Source organism: Pongo abelii, chromosome 9, assembly GCF_028885655.2.
Source record: "Pongo abelii isolate AG06213 chromosome 9, NHGRI_mPonAbe1-v2.0_pri, whole genome shotgun sequence".
Classification (NCBI taxonomy): domain Eukaryota; kingdom Metazoa; phylum Chordata; class Mammalia; order Primates; family Hominidae; genus Pongo; species Pongo abelii.
Window position 1 is genome coordinate 92,217,130 of NC_071994.2, and position 25,373 is coordinate 92,242,502.

The 25,373-nt window shown below is 41.6% G+C and overlaps 2 pseudogenes; one reads left to right on the forward strand and one right to left on the reverse strand.

The window, feature by feature from the left end:
- Window positions 1–208: 208 nt before the first annotated feature.
- On the forward strand, window positions 209–7,752 carry LOC100447098 (tripartite motif-containing protein 43B-like; annotated as a pseudogene).
- A 4,089-nt stretch (window positions 7,753–11,841) lies between these two features.
- On the reverse strand, window positions 11,842–16,804 carry LOC129048866 (cell adhesion molecule-related/down-regulated by oncogenes-like; annotated as a pseudogene).
- Window positions 16,805–25,373: the final 8,569 nt, after the last annotated feature.

Consider the following 25,373-nt stretch of genomic DNA (forward strand, 5'->3'; position numbering starts at 1 on the left):
GATTGCAGAACAGTCACGTTTTCCTACAGAGGTCGATATCTCTTAGTGCCTTGGTTTCTATTTTTCCTATCTCTGTCATTGCAAATTAAAGCCTATTCTTCTCTAGAAAAAAACGATTATTCAATCACAACCTGATTCAAACTTTGCTTGGATCTTTGTTTCTCCAGGGTAGAAGATTAAATTCTTGTGGCGTTCTTTCCTTAGGAAAATGGACTCAGACTTCTCACATGCCTTCCAGAAGGAACTCACTTGTGTCATCTGCCTGAACTACCTGGTAGACCCTGTCACCGTCTGCTGTGGGCACAGCTTCTATAGGCCCTGTCCCTGCCTTTCCTGGGAAGAAGCCCGAAGTCCTACCAACTGCCCTGCATGCAGGGAACCATCACAGAACAAGGACTTCAAAACCAATATTCTTCTGAAGAATTTAGTGACCATTGTGAGAAAAGCCAGTCTCTGGCAATTCCTGAGCTCTGAGAAACAAATATGTGGGACCACAGGGAAACAAAGAAGATGTTCTGTGACATGGACAAGAGTCTGCTCTGTTTGCTGTGCTCCAACTCTCAGGAGCACGGGGCTCACAAACACTATCCCATTGAAGAGGCAGCTGGGGAACAATGGGTAAGAGATAGCTCTGCGATCACCTGAAAGCTGGAGGGAGGCAGAGATAAAGAGATTAAAAGGACAATGGGAATCATCATGGTGATTACTCCATTCTTTACTGAGTGCCAGCTGCTGTTCTAGGTACCAATGATGAAATTTTGAATAAAATATGCAACTCTACCTTCCTTCCTGGAGCTTGGACCGAAACAGAGCGTGATTAAGTAAATGTCATTATTATTGACTCTACTGTTCAATGCTAAAGGCATTGAAAAGCTACCAAAACTACAAGTGCAAAGAAACGTATTTTGGAAATATATTTAATATTACTGGACAAACGAGTACGGGAATAGCACACTACAAAATCTGGGGGCTAGCATAGTGGGTTCTGAAGCAGGACGTTTCACTGAACATTAGCCGGGTTACAGGAAATCTTCACTCTTCAGTTCGCTAAACTGTTCTACATTCTGAAACCTCAAACTGAAAAATATCAATTGAGGATGAGCAGTCAAAAATTTGTGTTTTCCTTCCCCTCTCTTATGTATTTATATATTATATCCCTTGCCTGCGTATACTACCCAGAGTGTGGAATCTATGGTGTTTGACTTTCTGTTGTTCAACCTCATAATTCTTTTGCAGGAGAAGCTCTTAAAGCAAATGAGGATTTTATGGAAAAAATTCAAGAAAATCAGAGAAATCTAAATGAGGAGAGAAGAACAGCCTTCCTCTGGAGGGTAAGTATGAGACCGTGAGTTCTCATGAGCAGCTTGAGACAGGCATGCTGACAACATTTATACTAGCAACTTGAGTTGAAATTCTCATATGCCAGATTTTGTCATGTGTTTAGTCATAGGCTGGAAAACAACCAGACTGTTCAATAGAATGATTGTTCAGGTTTTCTGTAAATGCTTTTCAGATAAGTAAAAAATAAATCTAAATTCTGAAGGACAAGTATGTGCTTAAAATTAATAAGTACTTCACGCAGAGATTTCTGTATAAATGAATTATGTAATATTGTTTAAATAGTATGTAATTGAGAAATAAAGGCATTTAATGGTGAATATGATGTTGTCCAGGGGCAAAAATGCAGGTGGGAACAGTAATTTAAGCAATGTGCCTGTGCTGGTGAAATCTGATAGCAAAGGACGCAGATGATGCCAGCTCAAGTAGGAGAAAATGTAACACGATGAAAAGCTGAGGAGAAGGGATAACAAATGACTGGGGGAGTGAAAGAATAAATATGTCAATATTGAGAGGAGAAACACAACGGAATGGAGATTCATGTTCTTAGAATGGCAGGGCAATACAGAGCCTGTGGCTTCTGAGGGAAGAAAGATAGGAGACAGAAAAGAGGTAGTCGGTTTGAGAGATGGGGGTTAAATTTTTTACTAAGATCCTTTTTGCGTGATGGCTTCTGATCCTCATTATAATATACTAACAACGTCCCTACTTAGAGTGATTGTTTAGGCTGTGAAGTACAAATGTTTGAGACTACAAACTAATTGAGTAACAAAGATTACACATATTATTGATGACAATTTAACAATCAATCATAAATCTTAGTTGTTTTCTAATGGTATCTCAGATTGAAGAGGACATATATTTAAACACTTAAATCTAAAGGGCTTTTTTGCAGGTGTTCGGGAATTGATGAATTACATAAATTTCGAAGGAAGGTCTTGCTTAACTCATCATCCTGTTTGTAAAGGATGGAAAATAAAAGAAGGAATGAGGAAGATGAATTTGTGGGTTCTGTGACGTGGAAGTAGACCTGAGTATTTAGCCTACAAAATCCATGTCCCTAGAGAGTGACGTGGTTTTACGGGCACAGATGATCGGGAATGAGTATAGGAAGCTACATCCAGTTCTCCAGAAAGAAGAAAAACAACATTTAGAGAGACTGAACAAGGAATACCAAGAGATTTTTCAGCAACTCTAGAGAAGTTGGATCAACATGGATCAAAAGGGTAAACACTCGAAAGACATGTATCAGGGACTAATGGAAATGTGTCATAAACCAGATGTGGAGCTGCTCCAGGTGAGAACTGAAGGTGTCCCTTGAGACACTTTGTATCAGCTGACCTTTACATGTTTGCCTTCCATTGGGTACCAAAGACATTATTTCTTCATCTCCTGCATTGATGGTGAGAGTCATTCCCACCGGCTGTAGAGATAAATTATAACCCCTAACCTAATCATGGAAAGAAAGCTTTATGGAATTGTGCAACGAGATTTCCATAGAACATTTTCTACCACAAGCTTCCTCCTCTAGCACATTTCATTCAGGCCCCGGAAGAAAAAAATTCATGTGAAAATTCTATTTTTGTTTCCACTGGATGATACAAAGAAATTAGGGAAAAACTAACATTTCCTTCTTCCTCCTTTTGGGAAGTCCTAGGTTTGAAATGCTCTTGATTTGAGCCACATTACCCTTTGGGGACTAGGCCTGAAAAAGACCACGTTGTAGACAGCTGCAGCAATGCACAGTCACTACTCACACCTTTCTCTCTCACTCAAATTTAGGGTACTGAATTTATCACAAATAGATTATGTCAATAGGTCTTACAGGTGTAAGTCTTAGAGATGAGGATATATTTTAAAAGTGTTGCAGTGATAGTATGTGGTAATTCTAAAGTTTTCAAAACCTAAAGAGCAGATCGGCAGAATAGCAACTTGTTTGTTTGTTTGTTTGTTTTGAGATGGGGTCGTCTTCTGTCATCCAGGCAGAAGTCCAGTGGCCCAATCTCAGCTTGCTGCAACTTCTGCCTCCCTGGTTCAAGCAGTTCTCCTACCTCAGCCTCCCTAGTATCTGGGAATAAAGGTATGCACCACCACACACAGCTAATTTTTTTGTAGTTTTAGTAGAGATGGGTTTTTGCCATGTTGTCCAGGCTAGTCTGGAACTCCTGACCTCAGGCGATCCACCCACCTTGGCCTCCCAAAGTGCTGGGATTGCAGGTGTGAGACACCTCACCCAACAAGAATAACAGCTTTCTAAAGAAGTCATTTTTCTCTCTCTCTCTCGCTACAGGATTTGGGAGACACGGTGGCAAGGTATGTTATTGGCCATCAGTGCAAGCTGCAGCACAAGGCATGCTATGAAAAACATCAAGCTGTTTCCAACAAAGTGAAAACATAATTTACTAACACCATAATGCGTCAGTGTGATTGTGTGTGTACTCATGTGTTTGTGTTGTATGTTGAATGTTACCTATGCCTTTTATCAGACATTAACCTTTTCTTACTTTTCCAAGTGACTCAGGAGGTTATGTTTTGAAGAGTTCAATGCAGAAGTTGCGAGAATACAATTGCCTCTTTTTAGTATTCAGAATGATAATTAGAGATCAACTATTTGGTGGCAGATAGGGAGAGAGGCATTTATCTTTCAGTGGCAGTAGGTTAGAAATGGAGTGAAGAGTTAGAAAGATTCCCTAAGAGCCACAAACCCATCCTAGGATTGTGGAGGTACATTACAATATCAGAAGTGGGTTTGAATGAAGCATTTTCTGTTGGAATCTATTTCTTAAACACAGACATCAGAAACTTAAACAACTCAACCTACTTCCTTGCAAGAGTGAGTCCATGCTGCAGGACATGCCCCAGCCTGTGACTCCAGAGCTCACTACAGGGCCCATCACTGGACTGGTGGATTGGTTCAACCGCTTTCTAGGTGAGTGTCACCCTCTTGGTGAGATCCACATGCAATGCCTTCAATTCTGGTTTTCTACAGGCAGCTTTCCCAGTGTAATGATCTTTCATCTAGAAGAAATTAGTCTGTGAATAGGTATTTATATTTATAGTTTCACTATAATCAAACAGACAAATCTCAATAAAAGATGGTGGAATCAGCCATATAACAAATTTCTTAGAAAAGTAAAACATGCAGAAGGGCTCTTTAGGATGTAGAACCATTCATGCATGGTTCAACCGTGATACAATTTCATGTATACAATTATTACATGAAGTATACGGAACTGAATTAATTCAGGACATTTCCATTTCAAATTCAGTGCAGTTAATGACTGATTTGAGTGACAGTGTTTTTTAAAATACATTTCAGGTGACGTTTCATAGCATTTATAATTTTAATCATGTGCATTTTAATCAACTAAAGCGTACACGAGTAACTTATATAACAATGCAAAAACTGAGAATCTGTGAAAGGTAGGAATGTGATTTGTTGGTTGATGAGGCCTTAGATAGAACTCCAGGATAGATCATGATAAATCCAGCAGATAAAAGATGTCTGTGCCTGAATCTGGCATGAAAGTCAGATAATTCTTGCAAGGAAGCTGCACTTTTCAGAAGGCAGATTCAGATTTTTCCATTAAGTATACATTGACTAGGTTAAGTGGCAGATTATAACATTTCTGGCAAAGTGATAACTTTTTTCTTTGGGTCTAAGGATGGCTCCCCACCTCATCTCCTGTCACAAGCCTCCTGCTCTGGCCTGACAGAGAAGAGACAATGAAGGTTAATTTTATTGCTGTGGACTTGGCCGCAGTGCAAGAGCTTCCAGTTTTTCAATTGTTATGAAAGCTCGCTAACTAGACAGAGACATGACCTTCCTCCCATTTATACATTTTGAGTTCATAGAAATTATGATCATTGAAGTTTAGCCATTTACTTGTGCAGATATCCTAACACTCTTTGATTCCAACAGTTTTTCCAGACAGAAATTTCTTTCTAATCTTGACCTGTGTTTTCTAGTGAGAATCTCTTTCTTATCTGAACATAAGAATTTATAAACTGCTTTTCACTCGAATATTCTCTTTTTTCTACAGTGGAAATTTCCTTCACTTGGGAGGTAACCAATTACAATATCAGGCTGTTTGAGGATGTGAGAAGTTTGATGCTTAGACCTGAATCTTTGCATTCTCACAGATCTGACTATTTTGCTGCATGGGGAGCCTGGGTCTTCTCCTCTGGCAAACACTACTGGGAGCTGGATGTGGACAACTCTTGGGACTGGGCTCTGGGAGTCTGTAAGGTCTCCTGGATAAGGAAGAATAGCACAATGGTTAAATCTAAGGACATATTTCTTCTTTTATGTGCCTGCTGTCCTGACCCATATTTCCAGGGATAACCTGGCATACGTAGACACTATGTAAAGCCCACATCCATTAGAAGTTTATAACACTATGTTTTCTTTTTTTTCCTTTCTTTTATTATTATTATTATTATTATTATTATACTTTAGGTTTTATGGTTTCATGTGACTGTTTTCTTGTTCCTGCAGTGCATATTTCCTGGGATAATAAAAGAACCACTTGGTACATTCCCCTTGTTTGAAGTTCTGAGACAGCTACTCTTTGGTTCTGATGATCTCAACATTGCCCCAACTCCAACAAAATCTAAGTGTTTTCTTCATGGCGAGCCCTGCCATTCACTTTTGGAAGATATTACTGGGAGGTGGATGTTGGGCAGTGTTGGAACTGGGCTGTTGGATTTTGCAACGATTCTTGGACAATGAGAAATGACATGCTGGTTAACTCCAAGAAAATTTTTCTGCTTATTTGTGTCAAGAAGGCTACTGGTGTCATCTCAAGACCTCTTCCCCACTATTATCTCAGTATACAGAAAGGCCTCTAGGCCAGATGGGGGTGTTTCTAGATTATGAATGTGGCATGGTAAGCTTTGTTAATGTGGCCAACACTTTTCTCATCTGTAGCCTCTCTGGTTCTTTCCCTTACCCTCTTACAACTTTGCTTTGCTTTGCTTTGCTTTGCTTTGCTTTGCTTTGCTTTGCTTTGCTTTGCTTTGCTTTGCACTCGCAGAATCAGAGATAGGTCAGTAACATGACTAAAGGTATCAGAAACACCAACTTCTGAGAATGCTAACCTACTGACTACTTGACATTCTTTATCTTTTTCTATGAAACTTTGTACCATTTTTAAAAGTGTGGAGGTATACATTTGTTTTGATTTTCATTAAACTACTCTCTCTTAGAATACTGTACATGTCTTTTCTTTTATGCTGTATCTTTTCTTTCCCTTGATTTCCAAGCCAGCCCAGGTAAATGAATACCTGAGTGTGTTTATCCAAACTGATGGGTTAATGCAAGAGCACAGGTTTCTTCTCCCTGAACTGGAATTTTCTTTGCTCTGTTCCACATCTGCTAAGTCCCATTTCATCAAGTGTAAGTTCCAACCTTTCTTCAGGGAATTCTTTCTTTAGCTCCTGGACTAGATTAGGCTGTTTGTTTTAAACACTCAGAAAACCTTATACTTTTCTTTGTAAAACTCACAGTGTAATAGCAGGCATCTTTTCTGCTTCTCAAATTACAAGAAAAGGATTGTGTTTGTACTACACACAGGTATATTCCAAGAAAGTACACAATGCTTAAAATATAACTGATATTCATTAATTGTCTGTTTGAATAAAAGAATAAATGCACAAAATGATTGATAAAAACATATGATACAGCTGTTTAAAAGGCTACCAAATTTACCCCTGTATTCCTATTTATTTTGGCTACTGAATGTAACCAAAATCAACAGGGATACTGAGAAATATTATTTAATAAAGTTATAAATTGGACTGCTTATCAAATTGATAGGCTCAGTCAGTTTTCTTTAGCTCAGGAACAAACTATCGATGGACACAGATCTTAAGAGAGTGACAATGATACAGATAAAAGGACTGAAAACCTGTAAGATTTTAGCAATTTCACTGATGGCATCCTACAGACAGTTACCTGGGAACATGTCATTACCAGAATAGAAAGTAAGACTCACTTTTTGCTTCAGAAAATACAGAATACTCAGAAGCCTCATTACATTTTAATCAAACTCCAAATTTATTTAGGTCTTTGAAGTTTTTAAAACACACGTGCGGTAAAATATTCTTATTATCAGAAATACCTATATTTTGATCACGTTAATTTTGTATGAAGCCTTTCCTTAAGTATCGACTGGAAATTGGTTCCAGGACTCCCCACAGATACCAAAATCCTTACATGCTAATAATCCTCAGATGTTCTTACATAAGATGGGGAAGTATTTGCATGTAGCCTAAGCACATCCTCCAATGTACTTTAATTATCTCTAGATTACTTAAAATACTTAATGCAATGTAATTGCTATGTAAGTAGTTGTTACACTGTATTATTTAGGGAATAATGACGAGCAAAAAAAGTCTGCACCTGTTCAGTGAAAAGGTAAGAATTCAATTTTTTTCCTCAAATTTTTTAATCCATGATGAGTTGAATCCATGAGTGCAGAACCCATTCATATGGAGTTCCAACTGTATATCAAATATCATATTTAATAGTGTATTTTCTAGTATTTAATTTAATTACTGGCAATATGGCACACAACAAACATATCAAAAGTTTCTGATATGTGCTTTTTGAATTTATTTAAAGCAATCCAGGAATGCCTCCTTTAATGAGGATTGCTGAGAACAACGTCTATAAAAGGCTGACTCCGTTTATAAGGAGTAACTCTGATCCAAAAGTTTAATGACAGATGGCTTGCATAATGGGTTATTTCAATGATAGGAGTAATGCAAACATACAATTCTGTAGTCATTTATATTTTAATAGCATTACACTGTTTTAACCATCCTCATCTTGAATATAATCTCATTGTATATTAGAATACTACTACTAGAGCAATAAAGAAAAATGGATAAATATGGTCAGCTTTTTGCTTTTGTTTTGTTTTGTTTTTGAGACAGGCTCTCACTCTGTCACCCAGGTTAGAGTGCACTGGTGAGATGATGGCTCACTGCAGCCTCGACCTCCCCAGATCAAGCAATCCTCCAGCCTCAGCCTCCCAAATAGCTAGACTGCAGCCTGAACTGTCATGCCTGAGTAATTTTGTTGTTGCTGTTGTTGGAGAGAGAGGGTCTCACCCTGTTGCCCAGGCTTCTCTCAAGCTCCTAGCTCAAGTCATCCTCCCACCTCAGCCTCTAACAGTGCTGGGACTATAGGCATAAACCACTATGCCAGGCCTAAATACAGCCAATTCCACTGAGGTTTAAATTATTTGTGTTCCACTCTCTTTCATTATAAGAATAATCTGTGTCTTAAAATGTGTTCTTGAACATGAATTACTTTATGATTGCCCCTTCATAAGAATAGTTCCTAATGTTTAAGAATAATTCACAAAAATATGAAAATTCCTTCATAAAAAATGACTGGAATTAATAGAAGGAATACTAGATACAGGCAGTGGCTAATCAAATTTTAAGTGAATTATCTTATTCTGTCCTACAGTTACAAGAGAACGTGAGCCTCCCACCTCAGCCTCTCAAAGTACTGGGAATTATAGGCATGAGCCACCATGCCTGGCATAAATATGGCCAAAAATTTAAACTTCAGTTTACTTGGCTGTTCTTCTAAGTTTATGAGAGAAATATGCTTCTCTTATAATTGTGAGGACTGGATGAGATAATGCACATACAACCTCCACTGATAGGGTAGAATCTCCACCCCGGAACAGCAGGTCTAGGGTTGCTATGCCCAAGTTTCCCACTGGCTGTATCTTCCGTCCCTCAAGGGATAAGACAAAACACCGGGGAACACCATCCCCCTACCTACCCCAGCACAGACTTGTAGAGCATGTGTGAGTGCTAGAGAAGCCACCGTCAACTCCTTTGCAGTGATGCAGAGATTCACCTAGGAGGACTGACAGGCCAGAAAAACTGAGAGCTTTGCTCAATGCCTCACAGTAATGACAGATTTTGAATCGGTCATGAAAAGGTACACTCCCAAGAGCATTGTCAAAAACAATGGAGACCTTGGTTAGGAACATTAAAGAGGAGCTTGGAATATTTAGCATGCTTTGGAGCAACAAATAAACTTCTGACAGCCAGCCAGAAGTCTACCAGAAAAAACCAGGCAAAAAGAAAGCCAAGAAAAAGTGTCTTAGGATCTCTAATTGCTGGAGATCTGGAAGGCTGTGTATCTGTGCCAGCCTGCACCCGCTCAAGAGCAATCAAGGTGGAATGTGGACAAATTTGTAAGCACTCCCCAAGCTAACCACGGATTCATCAATAAAGAGCCTTTAGCCCTACTGGCTGAAGAGCTAAAACACAAATTCTGAGTGAACACTGGGTGAACAATAAATTATTCTGTTCCAGGGAGTGATTCCTAGAAGCTAGACTTAAAAATAAAAAATCACAATCATCTCCGGTGATCTGGAAGACTGACCATGTACTGTCGTCACAGTAACCAGAGAGAGGATCTCTGAGCTGTTAGTCCACTGAATGTGGGACATAATTGTCAACTTCCTGATCTGTGAAAACAGTCTCCGAGCCACACTCACATTGAATGGTAAAGGATAAAAATCTAACTAACTAGGAAGGCTTAGCCACAACTTTTGAAATACAGATTTAGGTAGAAATAGAGATAAATAGATAAGAAGATTGCTGAGTTTCATGTTTAGCTGAATTCATAGTAAATATTTATCGTCATGAATATGCTCATCTCAGAAGCCAAAAGCATACCTACTCTCAGATGAAGGTTGCATATATAAATATATACATATATATGTGTGTGCATTTATATAATATATATATATATAATAAAGCAGTCACTCATATGTATATTTCTCAAATAGTAAGCTAATTTTCCAAGCACTATTTTTCATGTATATATATAGTCCCAGCACTTTTCGAGGCTGAGGTGGGAGGATCACTTGAGCCTGGAGTTGGAGAGAAGCCTGGGCAACAGGGTGAGACCCTGTTTCTCCAACAACAGCAACAACAGAATTACTCAGGCATGACAGTTCAGCCTGTATCCAGCTATTTGGGAGGCTGAGGTTGCAGGACTGCTTGATCTGGGGAGGTCGACCCTGCAGTGAGGCGGGATCTTACCACTGCACTCCAACCTGGGCGACACAGTGAGTGCCTGTCTCAAAAACAAAACTAAACAAAACAAAAACAAAAAGCTGACTGTATTTATCCATTCTTCCTTATTGCTCTAATAGCTGTATTCTAATATACAATGAGATTATATACAAGATGAGGATGGTTAAAAGACTATAATGCCATTAAAATATAAATGACTATAGAATTGTTATGTTTCCATTACCCTTGTCATTGGCATACGGATCCTGTCAGCTTGGTAGTCAGCATAGTACCCAATAGGTAGGTTTTAAAAAATATCATGATCGTTTATTAACGTGGAGAAGATCCTTCCAAAGACAGCTCCAATGTCCTTGTCACACAGAGGCAGCAGTGGTCAGGAGCTCTGCTGACCAATGCTTTTGGTGCCTGTTTAAAAGGAAGACATTCTGGAAAAAAAAGTCAGGAAACTTCATAAAATAAACAACAACAACAACAACAACAAACACCTTTTCTTCCAAAATAAGTATTTTCTGACACTCACACCTTCAGGCTGTTGCCCCTGTTGGAAGTGAGAGAATGACTAGTTTCTGGCAGTGTTGACACCACGAGCATGCTCCTAGGCTAATGGAGCAGACGGAAGAGCTCCCTCCAAGACAGGCTCCCCGCAGCCATCCCATTTTTTCTGCTGAAAATGTGTATCTTTCTTTGCAAGCCACGACTTAAAGTCTGATTTTGTTCCTACTCTTAGAAACAGTCAAAAAGTGCCCCATACCGGCCATTTGATGAATCAAGATAATTTTAAAGCAGAGGGACAGTAAAGCATTATTTGTCTCTCTGGCCTTGGTTCCTTTTCCGCATACTGCAATCATTCAACTACATCTTACACTCTACCATGTCCACGACACTGCTTATGACTGGTGACTAGAAGACTGAACATCACTTGTGCCCGCGTGCAGATAGGGAGAATGTTGTCTGGTCACATTACCACTTTAGTGGAAGGCGCTCTTTCAAAATTCATCAGCCAGGTCTGCTATTACAAACACTGGGTCAAAACCGTGGTTGACTTCAAAGTGTTCTCAGAAAGTTTGATAATACACTATTAAAAGACAGTTTTCCATCTGAAAACCTGACTGGTGGCAACCTTCAATTGGCCCCTGCATTTCCTCTGAGCCGAAGCAGCCAAGAGATGGAATCGTTTGCATGAGGAGTTCTTACTGCCACTACAGTTGTTAGAAAATATGGAATGATCCCTCTGCCCTCCAGGTGATGGAAAGCTATGCAAAACAAGGTTGTTTCTTACTGAGAGCAGGGAAGCAATGGGTAAGAAAACTTCTAAGGCATATATAATACAAAAGGGCACACAATTTTAAGACACATTCACATGACATTATACTGCAAAAAAAATAAGGAATGATTTTCTCTGATTTGAATTAAGATCCTTCACACAGTTCACTCCCAGGCCTGTTTTGTGCAGTTGGTTACAGGCTTGAAGTCAGAAGATGACTGGTTGTTTGCACATCCTCTGGTTTCCTGGGGCTGCTGGAGGACCACTGAGGGGCCCAAAGGAACACCAGGTGGAGGCCATGTTGTCTTTTCAGCACCGTCCTCTGAGATAGGTGGCAAAATAAGAGGATTCCAACGTAAATTGTTGCTGTCTGTTTCTGAATAGACACAGCTGTCTCCTCTGCTGAACTCTTCTGGATTTTCTGTAGGATCACAGCTGACATCGTTCCTATTATCCTGACAGCACTTTTTTCCTCCTCTGTAATAACACACTTTGTGGATGAACCAAAACCACCAAAAACTGCCACGGATACTGTTAGGGGGCCACTCAAAATAATACCAACGCTATTGTTGGCAAGGGATTGGTAGAAACCCAAAAGAGAGGAGTTAAGAGAAAGATTTGTCAAAGTCCCCTGATGAATCTTTATATGTTCCATGTTTCTATTCTACTCTTTTCCATTATGCAACCATGAGCTATGAGTGGTCACAGGTTTGGCAGAACAATGTAGTTCTACAGGTCCACCACGTTTCTGGACGGTAGAGAGCGGCTCAGAAGTAAAATAAGGTGCCAAGTCTGAACTCATGGAAGAGCAGAGAATCACGACGGCAACATACCGCAGTGTCCATATGGGTCCAAGATTCACTTGCAGAGCGCCAGATTACAGAAGCAGGCAAGGCAGGCTTCCAGAGCAAAACCCGGGCCTTGGTTCCCTTTCCAAGGTACTACAATTCAGGGTAATCAGACGCATTCCTTAACCTTGACTCCTTCCTGCTTACTAAAGACTTTGATCAGTCTTCATGCTGTCCACAGGGAGTCTCCAAAACTCAGAGTAACAGTTGGCTTACATCCTCAGTGATTCAAGTCTGCAAGGTGTATACGATTGTGCTTCGGGGGGAAAGCAGAGAAGCCACTTTCTGTACTTACAACGGAGTTCACTTCAGTGCTGTAAACATCACCGCAGGCCTGCTTGTAATAAAGTCCAGACTAGCAATCTGCCTTTGGGTTGAGCTGTTCTCCTACAAGATAAGCTGTTAAGTCATGCCTTGATTTTAGATCTCTCGGCCGGGCAGGCTAAGCATCCAGAGTTCCTGTGGGGCAGCCGGCTGGGAAAGCCACCCTCAGGTCCTTCCCTCCGACGCCACGGCGGCTACTATGGGGGCGGCTATGGTGGCAGCGGCTGCGATCCCAAGGGGCCCCTCCACGCACCACGCAGGGCAGAGGAGGACGCGGTGTCTTGCAGGCCAGGACGCAGGCGCTGGGTAGGTCAGGCGGCCGCTGGGTCCTGGTTCTTCTGGCACCTTGACTCTGGAGCCCGGCATCAGGGCTCAGGGTAGGGGACCTGGGGCGCGCCCCCGCGGCAGCGCTCCTCCAGGCGGAGGGGAGTGGACATGTAACCGGGCGGGTTCAGGGCTGCCCGGAGCATGCCAGGAGCAAGAGGAGGGATCCTGTGAGAGACAAGCGAGGCCGGCTGTAGAGGCCGCCTCCAATAAGTAGTTTTTTAAACCCATCCCTCTCCCTCCACTCACAAGTAGACCACAGAGTCTATTTTGCCCATACTGTTGTCTCTGTGTGTTCAATGCTTAGCTCCCAATAATAAGTGAGAACATAACAGCATTTAATTTTCTGATCCTGCGTTAATTTGCTTAGGATTACAACCTCCAGCTCCAGTCCCATTGCTGTAAGAGAGTTGGTGTGCCCAGAGGAAAGTCCTCCATTTAAGCTCCCATTCACAATTACACTGACTCCATTGAGAACCTTATGGTGAAGGTGGGAACAGCCACTGCTGAGACCGCCATGGCTCAGTAAGCCTCCATGAACACTTCCATTTATCTCATTTGCTCCTGAGAGAGTGGTGTATTACATCATCTGCCCATTAATATCTGATCCTTGATAGAGGTATCCTGGAGGGTCATATTTCTGTATGATATTCTTCTGGCGATTCTTCCACAGGCATATTTCAATGAAAACCATAAGAATGAGGCCCAAGACACCCAGCACCCAGCCAAGGATCAGATATAACAGGTCACTGCTTCTGTCAGGGCTGGTTGCTGGCCTCACATTTCCTTCACGTCCTGAGGAATTCAGAGGGGTACTCAAGCCTTTCGGATACTCAGAAGCTCCTGGAACACATTTGACTTTAGTCTCGCAGATCATCACACTGCTAAACTCACTTTCTTCTCCTTCACTGAAGCACTGCATTCTAATGCCATAGGAAGTTTCTGACAGCAGATGGCCAATCATGTGCCACTCCTTTGAACCTTCTGTAACATCCCTCTTATAAACATTGTCATTGTCGTTATCTGTGGGTCGGTAATAGATATAAAAGAATGGAAGTGTTATTGTTATTTCACGGAATGTATGTCCACTTTAGCACAATCTGAGTAACGCTGACGGCCTCTGTGTATACAATGTGAGGTCCATTATTGGACAGTTGGAAAAAAGTTTGCGGAACCCAGTCACCTGATACGGATGAGACGCTGAACTCTGAAAACTCTCTTCATAATGGTTGGTAGCAATGACCCTAAATTTGTATGTTGAACCTGGTTCTATACTACAAACTTCCACAGAAATTTTGGAAGGAAGGACATCTTCAGCTGCCACCAGCCAGTCACCGCTCCTCATCCATTTATATTTGACCTTGAAGGCAGCGATTGAAGAATTCCCATTTGCCCAAGGAATTCAAGTGATATAGACCAACCTCTCTGATGCAGTGGAGATACTCAGGTGATCTGCTGCCTCTGGAGAGCCACTGTGCCTAGACGAATCTGTAAGCACCACTCCCAAATTGTTGTTTGAAGCTTCTGAAACAACTCAATACTCGGGGTGCCTGTGGGTTGAGAGGATGCCTGGGTGTTTTTGGATGATGCTGTTTTTTCTTTGCTGGTTCAGAAGGTAAGCATGGCAGGTGGGTTTTCACTTGCAGCACTTCTTGCTACCATCGAGAGTTCATAAGGACTAGATGGCTCCATTTCAGCTAAATGAAGCTCCCTTTCACCTCCTGGGATTCAAACCCTGTGCCAACTTCCCACCACACCAACTTCATACTCCAGATTTTGATACTTCACAAAGTAGGCATTGATGGGCAGTCCACTTTCCTTGCCTGCCCTCCACACCAGGTTGTATGTATCTGCTATGGGGGTCTGTAGGGTTTCAATTTGATGGGGACCTCAGGAACAGAGATGCCACCAGCATTTTTCTCTGATGGTGATTCCACTGCACTGGGATGTACTTTCTCTGGAAATGAGCTGAAGAATCCACTTTCTGAACCACCTCTTATTTTTTTCATTATTCTGAGTAACATCAAAAAGTGCGACTGTTTCTGCTTTTGTTTGTTTCAAAAGGAACAACCATGAGAGGTGGTTCTGCCTGGCTGGTACCATGTTCATTTGTAGCTTCACAGATGTATTTCTCCACATGCTCCTGCATCACAGCCTGAGTATGGAGAGAGCTCAAGCCAGCTTGGGACATGATGAAATAGACAGGCTCTAGGTCCAAGAGTCCAGGTCTTGAGAAGTGTGACTTTTGGGATTTAGATCTAAGGACTTAAGACAGATGGCTGGTTATCAATCCGTGGATGTCATACCAACAAATGACCGGACCCAGCAGCCTGGTAGCATTGCAGGACAGAGTAAACAAAGTCTCCATCTACCACTTTTATGCTTGCTGGTGCCATAATTATAACTTGCTTGAATCCATGGCCTTTTTCTCTTTCAAGTCTTCCAGTAGACTGCATACATCCAGCCTCATTATCTGCTAAACACTGATGTAGCCTAGTATCTTGCATAATATTATACCCCACTGAATTTCCGTTAGTTTCCTGCAGTTCGATGTCTTGAGGAAGGATGACTAGGCTGTGCATTATGAAACCAGTTATGGTTGGCAGCTGGGTTCCTGCAAACATCAGAGATAAAGTGTACTGTGGAAAATAGAGACACTATCTGATCCTGTAGTCCCTTAGAGTAGGAGCCTGTTCAAGTACATTAATCACGTATGCCACATATTTTACATCTCCAGAGTTGTTTCCCACCATGCAGGAATCGTTTCCAGAGTCCACTGGGTCAATGCTATCTATGGCAAGATGAGAATACAACCTTCTGCAGTTGCTTCCCGGGGCAATATCCTGCCTGTTCTTTAGCCAACACACTTGAGGAGCCAGGACCCCACTATACATACACTCCAAAGGTACAGGGCTATGTGAATGAACAGCTAATAGCTGTGAACGAGCAGGGGAAGAATGCCAAAATCATCTGAAGAAAGGTGACTCACAACGAGCTTTTGGCCAATGGGTTCAACTTTTAATTCATGTGTGGCCGGATTGTAAGCTGCACATTTGTGTGATCCCTTGTCCTCTAAGGATACATTCAAAATCTAAAGATGTTCTTGTGGAGGGATTAAGTAATCCTTCATGGAAGGCTTCAGCCACTTCCCCTGGATTTTAGCGCACACCTCAGCTTTGGGGTTACTCTCTGGTACCCTGCAGCCAATGAAGCCGGCACCTTTATTATTTTGCTGTAATAAAATGCTTTGTGGATGAATCAAAATCACCAAGAACTGCTGTGGATACTGTTACAGGGCCACTTACAACAACATTGACCTATTGTTGAAAATGCATTGGTAGTAACCCAAAAGGGAGGAGTTAAGAGAAAAAAATTGTCAAAGTCCCCTGGTGAATCTTAATATATTCCATGTTTCTATTCTATTTTTTCCATTATGCGACCTTGAGATGTGAGTGGTGGCAGGTTTAGCAGAACAATATAATTCTACAGGTCCGCTAAGTTTCTGGACAGCAGAGGGTAGCTCAGAAGTGAAATAAGGTGCCACGTCTGAACTCCCAACAGAGCAGAGAATCGTAAGAGTAACAGACGGTGGTGTCCATAAAGGGCCAAGATCTGAATGCAGAGCGCCAGATTACAGAAGCAGGCAGGACAGGCTTCCAGAGCAAAACCCAAGCCTTGGTTCATTTTCCAAAATACTGTAGTCCAGGGTAAGCAAACACATTCTTTAACCTTGACTCCTTCCTGCTTACTAACGACTTTGATCAGGGACAGTCTTCATGCAGTCCACAGGGTGTCTCCCAAAATGAGAGTAACAGCTGGCTTACATCTTCAGTGATTCAAGTCTGCAAGGTGAATACACTTGTGCTTGGGAGGGAAAGCAGAGAAGCCACTTTCTGTTCTTAGCCTGGAACTCACTCTAGTGCTAAAAGCACATCATAGCAGTTCTGCTTGCAATAAAGTCCAAACTAACAATCTGCCTTTGGGTTGAGCTTTTCTCTTACAAAATAAGCTGTTAAGTCATGCCTTGATTTTAGGTCTCTCCACGGGGCGGGCTAAGCATCTAGAGCTATTGTGTGGCAGCCAGCTGGGAAAGCCACCCCTGTAGTCATGCCCTCCGGCGTGAGGCAGCCGCTGCGGTGGCGGCTGTGATCTGAAGGGGCCCCTTCAGGCCCGGCACAGGGCAGAGGAGGGTGTGGTGCCTCGCACGCCAGGGCAGAGGCTCTGGGTAGGGCGAGCGGGCCGCGAGGTCCCAGGTCTTCTTGCGCTGTGTGGCCTCAACCGGGAACCAGGGCTCAGGGGAGGGTAACTGGGTTGGGGGTGGGGTGCGGAGGGACAGGACCCATCCCTGTGGCAATGCTACTCTAAATGGAGGCCTACCTACAGGTAAGCAGGTGGTCACAAAGCCCAACAGGAGCAGGAGAGGAGCAGGAGGAGGATGGATCCCAGAGAGAGACAGGCAAGGCAGGCTTTAGAGACCGCCCCCGGTCGGCATTTTTTTAACCCATCCCTCTCCCGCCACCCTCAAGTAGTCCACAGAGTCTGTTTTTCCCATATTGATGTCTACGTGTGTTCAATATTTAGCTCCCCCATGTAAGTGAGAACATATAGCATTTGGCTTTCTATCCTGCAAGAATTTGCTTAGGATTAAGGCCTCCGGCTCCACCCACATTGTTGTAAAGGACGTGATTTCATTCTTTTTATGGCTGTATAGTATTGAATGGTGTATATGTACCATATTTTATTTATACAGTCTACCATTGATGGACTCCTGGGTTGATTATGCCTTTGCTATTTTGAATAGTGCAGCCATGAACATAGGAGAGTATGTGTCTTTTTGGTAGAACGATGTATTTTCTTTTGAGTATGTACTCAGGAATGAGATAATTGTATCAAAAGGTAGCTCCGTGTTAAGTTCTTTGAGAAATCTACAGACTGTTCTCCATAGTGGGTGGACTAATTTACATTTCTTACTCTATCTTTAGTTCACACAATGTCTACTAGGCTCAGCTCAGGGCTGCAGCCCTGACTGCAGCAGGTGCTGGGGCTTCCCTAAGTAGATACTGTGCACAGGTAAAGAGAGTGCTCAGATCCCAGCGTTGTGAGAAGAGAAGCAGAGGAAGGAGTTAAGGAGAGGGCCACATTTGGATGCCCTGAGGAAGGATGACAGGCAGATGTAAGGAAGGTGGTACTGTGCTAGTCACTGGTGACATCCTCCTAGTTCCAAAATCTCCTGGAAAGCAGGAAGCCTCACAATTCCCAAGCATGCTGCAGTTCTGGAGGGCACAGGACTACTATTCTTCCCAGCTTGACTCTCTTTTCTCCCAACAAACATGGGACTCTGAAGCCAGGAGTCAGAATGAATTATCTTCCACCCACACAACGTTTAAACCTTCGATTTAGGATTGAATTACACACACACACATATGCTCAGGCACACACATGCATCCGTCTCTGTAATAAAACGTCCTTAGCTAATGCTAGACAGATCTGTGATCTGTGATTATCTCTACCCTTTTGGGCAACAAGAATAGTGAATTGATTGACAAAATTGTAAAATGTGATATACATGTGATACACATGGTGTACTCCCCCTGTGACATTAGCAGCAACATTCCCCTAGAATATTACAAATAATATCAGAGGGAGTGTACACACATAATGTACATACCTTGTAAAATTAGGAGTAGCATCTCCCTAAGATATTATCAATAGTATCACAGTATGTGTACACACATGGCTTATACACCATGTGGCGTTAGGAGTTACATCCCTCTAGTATGTTAGGAATAATACCACAAAGTTGTTCACACATGGATAAAGGCATATGTAATATCAGGATTAACATACCTCGAAATTATTACAAATAATATCACAGGGGGTGTGCACACATAATGTACCTGCCCTGTGACGTTAGGAGTACATTTCCCTGACACATTACGAGTAATGTCAGAGAGTGTACACCTTCTGTGACATTTGGAGTAACGTCCCCTGGATAATATGAATAATATCACAGGGTGTACATCCCCTGTGACCTGAGGAGTAACATCTTTCTTGGATAATGCAAATAATATCACAAAATGTACAGCCCCTGTGACATTAGGAGTAACATCCACCTAGGATATTATGAATAATATCACAGGACGTTTACCCCGTGTGACAGTAGGAGTAACCTCCCCCAAGGATATAAGGAACAAATACAGAGGATGTACATGTATTGTGACATTAGCAGTAACATCCATTTAAGATACTATGAAAATTATCACATTGTGAACACCCACTGTGATATGAGGAGGAACATCCCCCTACAATATTAGGAACAATATCACACAGTGTACATTCCCTGTGACATTAGAGGTAACATTTCTTTAGGATATTATGAATAATATTACAAGATGTACAGCCCCTGTGATATTAGGAGTAACATTTCCATAAAATATTACCAATAATATCACTGTGTGTACACCACGGGTGACATTAGGAGTAACAGCCCCCAAAACTATTAGGAGTAACTTCACAGGGTGTACACCCTCTGTGACATCAGGAGTAACATCTTTCTAAAATATTACGAATAATATCGCAAAAGGTACACCCCCTGTGACATTAGAAGTAACATCCACCTAGGATGTTATGAATAATATCACAGGGAGTACGCCCCCCGTGACATAAGAAGTAACATCGCCCGAGGATATAAGAAATAATATCAGATTGTGTACACGCATTGTGACATCAGTAGTAACATCCCTTTAGGATATTACGAATATTATCAGAGTGTGAACACCTTCTGTGACATTAGGATTAACATCACCCTACAATACTGTGAATAATACCACACGGTATACACCGCCTGTGACATTAGTGGTAACATTTCTTTAGGATATCACGAATAATATGACAGGGTGTACAGCCCCTGTGATATTAGGAGTAACACATCCAAAAAACCTTACAACTAATATCACTCTTTCTACACCACGTGTGACATTACGAGTAACATCCCCTGAAACTATTATGAATAACTTCACAGATTGTACACCCTCTGTGATATTAGGAGTCAACCTCTTCCTAGAATGTGAAGAATAACATCACAGGGTGTACACCCCCTTGACATGAGGAGTAACATCACTCTAGGATATTACGAATAATATCACAAAGTGTACACAATTTGTATGGTAGGAGTAACACCCCCCTGGGATACTACGAATCACAGCACAGAAAGCGCACCCCCTGTGACAATAGGAGTAACATCCCCTTAGGATATTACAAATAATATCACAAGGTTTGCACACATTGTGACATTAGTAACAATATCCAGCTAGTATGTTGTGAATAATATCACAGAGTGTACACATTTGCGACGTTAGGATTAACATCCCCCTAGAATATTAGGAATAATATCACAGGGTGTACACACCCTGCGACTTTAGGAGTATCATCCCCCTGGATTACTACGAATAATGTCACAGGATGTTAAACCCCTGTGCCAATAGGAGTAATATACTTCTAGGATATGACGAATAATATGACAGTGTGTACACCCACTGTGATATTAAGAGTCATTTTTCCTAAAGTATTATGAATAGTATCACAGGGTGTACACACATAGAGAACACCTGCTGTGGTATTAAAAGTTATACCTCCCTGGGATATTGTGAATCATATCACAGGGTGTACACACATGATGTACACCCACTGTGATTTTTAAAGTAATATCTCCTTAGGATATTACAAATAGTATCAATAGGTGTACACACCCTATGACATTAAGATGACATCCCTTTAGGATATTACAAACAATATCCCAGGGTGTAGATCCCATGTGACATTAGGAGTAACATCTTCCTTGGATATCACGAATGAGATCACAGGGTTGACACCCCATGTGATTTTAAAATTAAAATTCCCCAGGAATATTACTAATAATAAGACAGGGTGTACACCCTTGTGACGTTAGGAGTAACATCCTCCCAGGATATTACGTATAATATCAGAAGGTGTACACACATTGTGACGTTAGTAGTAATATCACACTAGTAAAGTGTGAATAATATCACAGGGTATACACACCTGTGACATTAGGAGTAACATCCCCCTGGAATATTCTGAATAATATCGCAGGGTTTACACCTCCTGTGACTTTAGGAGTACCATCCCGCTAAAATATTACGTAAATAATTTTAAAATTATGAGCATCTCCCTAAGATATTATGAATAATATCACACAATGTGTACACACATGGCGTATACCCCGTGTGATGTTAGGAGTTACATCTTTCTAGTATGTTAGGAATAATATCACAAAGGTGTTCACACATAGTTAACAGCATATGTAACATTAGGATTAACATCCCTCGAGAATATCACAAAGAACATCACAGGGGCTGTGCACACATGATGCACATGCCCTTTGACATTACAAGTACATTTCCCTGACACATTTCCAGTAATATCACAGTGTTTACACCTTCTGTGACATTTGGAGTAACGTCCCCTAGGATAGTACGAATAATATCACCGGGTGTACATCCCCTGTGACCTGAGGAGCAATATCTTTCCAGAATACTACGAATAATATCACAATGTGTACACACCCTGTGTCATTAAAAGTAAAATTCCCCTAGGATATTATGAAAAATAACACAGGGAGTACACCCCTTGTGACATTAGAAGTAACATCCCCCAAGGATATAACGAATAATATCAGAGAATGTACATGCTTTGGGACATCAGTAGTAATATCTCTTTCGGATAATACGAATAGTATCAAAGGGTGTACATGCATTTTGAAATTAGTAGTGAACTCCCGCTAGGATATTACAAATTTTATGACAGGGTGTATATGCCCTGTGACATTCATAGGAACGTTTTCCTAGAATATTACGAAGAATATTAAAGGGTGTACAGGACCTGTGATTTACGAGTAACATTTCCATAGAATATTACACTGTGCGTACACCTCGTGTGACATTAGGAGTAACATCCCACAAAACTATAACTTCACAAGGTGTACTATAATTTCACATGGTGTACTATAGTTTCACAAGGTGTACACCCTCTGCAACATTAAAAGTAATATTTCCCTAGAATATTACGATCATATCACAGAGTGTACACCCCCTGTGATATAGGGAGTAACATCTTATAAGGATAATACGAGTAATTTGATAAGGTGGGCAAACCCTGTGACACAAGGAGTAACATCCCTCTAGGACATTACAAATAATATCAAAGGGAACACACCCCGTGAGACAATAAAAGTAATCTCCCCTTAGGATATTACGAATAATACCACAAGGTGTAAACACACTGTGACAGTATTATTAATGTCCCGCTATGGTATTGTGAATAATATCACAGTGTGTACAGTCCTGTGACATCAGGATGAACATTCCCCTACAATATTACAAATAATATAGCAGGGTATACACCCCCTGTGATTTTGCTATTGCCATCCTCCTAGAATATGGAAAGTAATGTCCCAGGGTGTTAACCAAGAGTGGCAGTAGAGGTAAAATCCTAGTAGTGGAGTGATATCACCCCGCCTCTCCCCCCCAGGATATTAGGATCCACGGTGGACACACAGCGTGTTTACGTTATTGTGAGTAATATCTTCTCCGCCTCTGGAGATTACCAACTATGTCATAGACGGGTGTACATCCTCTGCACTATTTGCAGTAATGGCATCCTCTTCCCCCGGATATTAACAACAATATCACAGGAGTGTTTCTACCCCCAGCGGCATTGTGTGTAGTATCATCCTCTCCCACGTTGAAATTAGGAACAATATCACTGGGGGCGTGTACACACACTGTGATATTGAAAGTAATATCATCTTCTTTTCTCCTGGATCGTGGGACCAATATCAATGGGAGGTGTACGCTTTCTGCAATATTGGGAGTAATGTCATCCTCTCCGCCTTTGAATATTAAGGGCAATGTCACAGGGCGGGTGTACACTCTCTGCGATATTGGCAACATTATCCTCTCCCCAACCTGCATATGAGGAAGAATATCACAGAGCGGGTGTACACCTTCTGCGATATGAGTAGTAATATCATCTTCTCCCCTTCTGGATATTAGGAACAATATGACTCGGGAGTGTACACTTTCTTCGAGATTGAGAGTAATATCATCCCCTCCGCCTTTGAATATTAAGAGAAATACCACAGGGGGGATGTACAGCCCCTGAGATTTTGGGAGTAATATCGGGCTCTTTCCCCCCATGGATATTAGGAACAATATCTCAGGGTGCGTTTACACCTCCTGCTATATGGGGAGTCCTATCCTCCCTTTTCCTGGATATTAGGGACAATATCACAGGATGGGTGTACACAGCCTGCGATATTGACAGTAATATCATCCTCTCGCCCTCCGGATATTAGGAACAATATCACAGAAGGGTCGCACACTCCCTGTGATATTGGGAGTAATATCATTTTTCTCCTTCCATGAATATTAGGAGCAATATCCCTGGGTGGATGTACACCCACTGTTACATTGGGAGTAATGTCATACTCTACTCCCTGGATATTAGGAGCAATATCACAGGGTGGGTGTACACCCATAGCGATATTGGGAGTTATTAATATCATGCTCTCCCTCCGTGGATATTAGGAACAATATCACAAGGGGGGTGTACACCCCGGCACTATTGGGAGTAATATCATTCTCTCTTATTCTGGATAGTAGGAATAATATCACAGGCGGTGTCTACACCCTCTGTGATATTGGGAGTAATGTCATCCTCTCCCAACGTGGATATTAGCAACAATATCACAAGGGGGGCTGTACAGGTCTTTGATATTGGTAGTAATATCATCCTCTCCCCCCTTGCATATAAGAAACAGTATGACAGGAGGGGTGGACACCCCCCGTGAAATGGGGAGTAATATCACCCTCCTCTCCCTCCCTGGATATCATGACCCACGGTGGACACACAGCGTGTTTACGATATTGTGAGTAATATCATCCCCCCCAAGAAATTATGAACAATATCACAGATTGGTGTACACCCTCTGCAATATAGGGAGTGATAACATCCTCTCCACTCCTGAATATTAGGAACAATATCAAAGAAGTGTTTATACCCACTGTGATATTGGGAGAAATACCATCCTCTCCCACGTTGAAATTCAAAAGAGTGTCACTGGGGGCGTGTCCACCCCATGTGGTACTGAAAGTGATATCGTCCTCTTCTCTCCTGGATCATGGGAACCATATCACTGGGGTGGTGTACACTTTCTGCGATATTGGCAGTAATATCCTCTTCGCCTTGGAATATTAAGGACAATATCACAGGGGGGCTGTACACATCCTGCACTATTAACAATAATATTGTCCTCTCCCGCCCTGCATATTAGGAAAAATATCACAGAGTGGGTGTACGCCTCCTGCAATATGGGGGGTGATATCATCTTCTCTTCTTCTGGAAGTAGGAATAATATCACACGGGTTTGTACACTTTCTGTGATATTGGGAGTAAAATCAACTTCTCCGCCTTTGAATATTAAAAACAGTATCACAGAATGGATGTGCACCCCCTGCGATATTGGGAGTAATATCAGCCTCTCCCCTCCATGGATGTTAGGAATAATATCCCAGAGTGGGTGTTCAGCTGCTGCTGTATGGGGAATCATATCATCCTCTCCCTTCCTGGATATTATTAGCAACAATATCTCAGGGTGGGTGTGCACAGCCTGCCATATTGGGAGTAATATCGCCCTCTCCCCCTCCGGATATTAGGAACAATATCACAGAACGGGCGTACACTCCCTGCGATACTGGGAGTAATATCATTCTCTTCTTCCGTGAATAGTAGGAGCAATATCACCGGGTGGGTGTACACCCACTGCTATATTGGGAGTAACGTCATACTCCACCCCCTGGATATTCGGATCAATATCACCGGGTGGGTGTACACCTACTGCAATATTGAAAGTAATACCATGCTCTCTCCCTCCCTGGACATTAGGAACAATGTCATAGGTGGGTGTGCACGCACTGCGGTATTAGGAGTAATATTATTATTAATTATTACTTATTTATTATTAACATTAATATTAATTGCCAATATCAATATTGAGAAATAATTGCTAATAAATTTTTCATATTATTAATATTAATATTAATTATTGGTACCTAATATTATTGTTTCCTAATTAATAAGATCATTACCAATTGTTAATATCCGCCATTATTAATAATTAA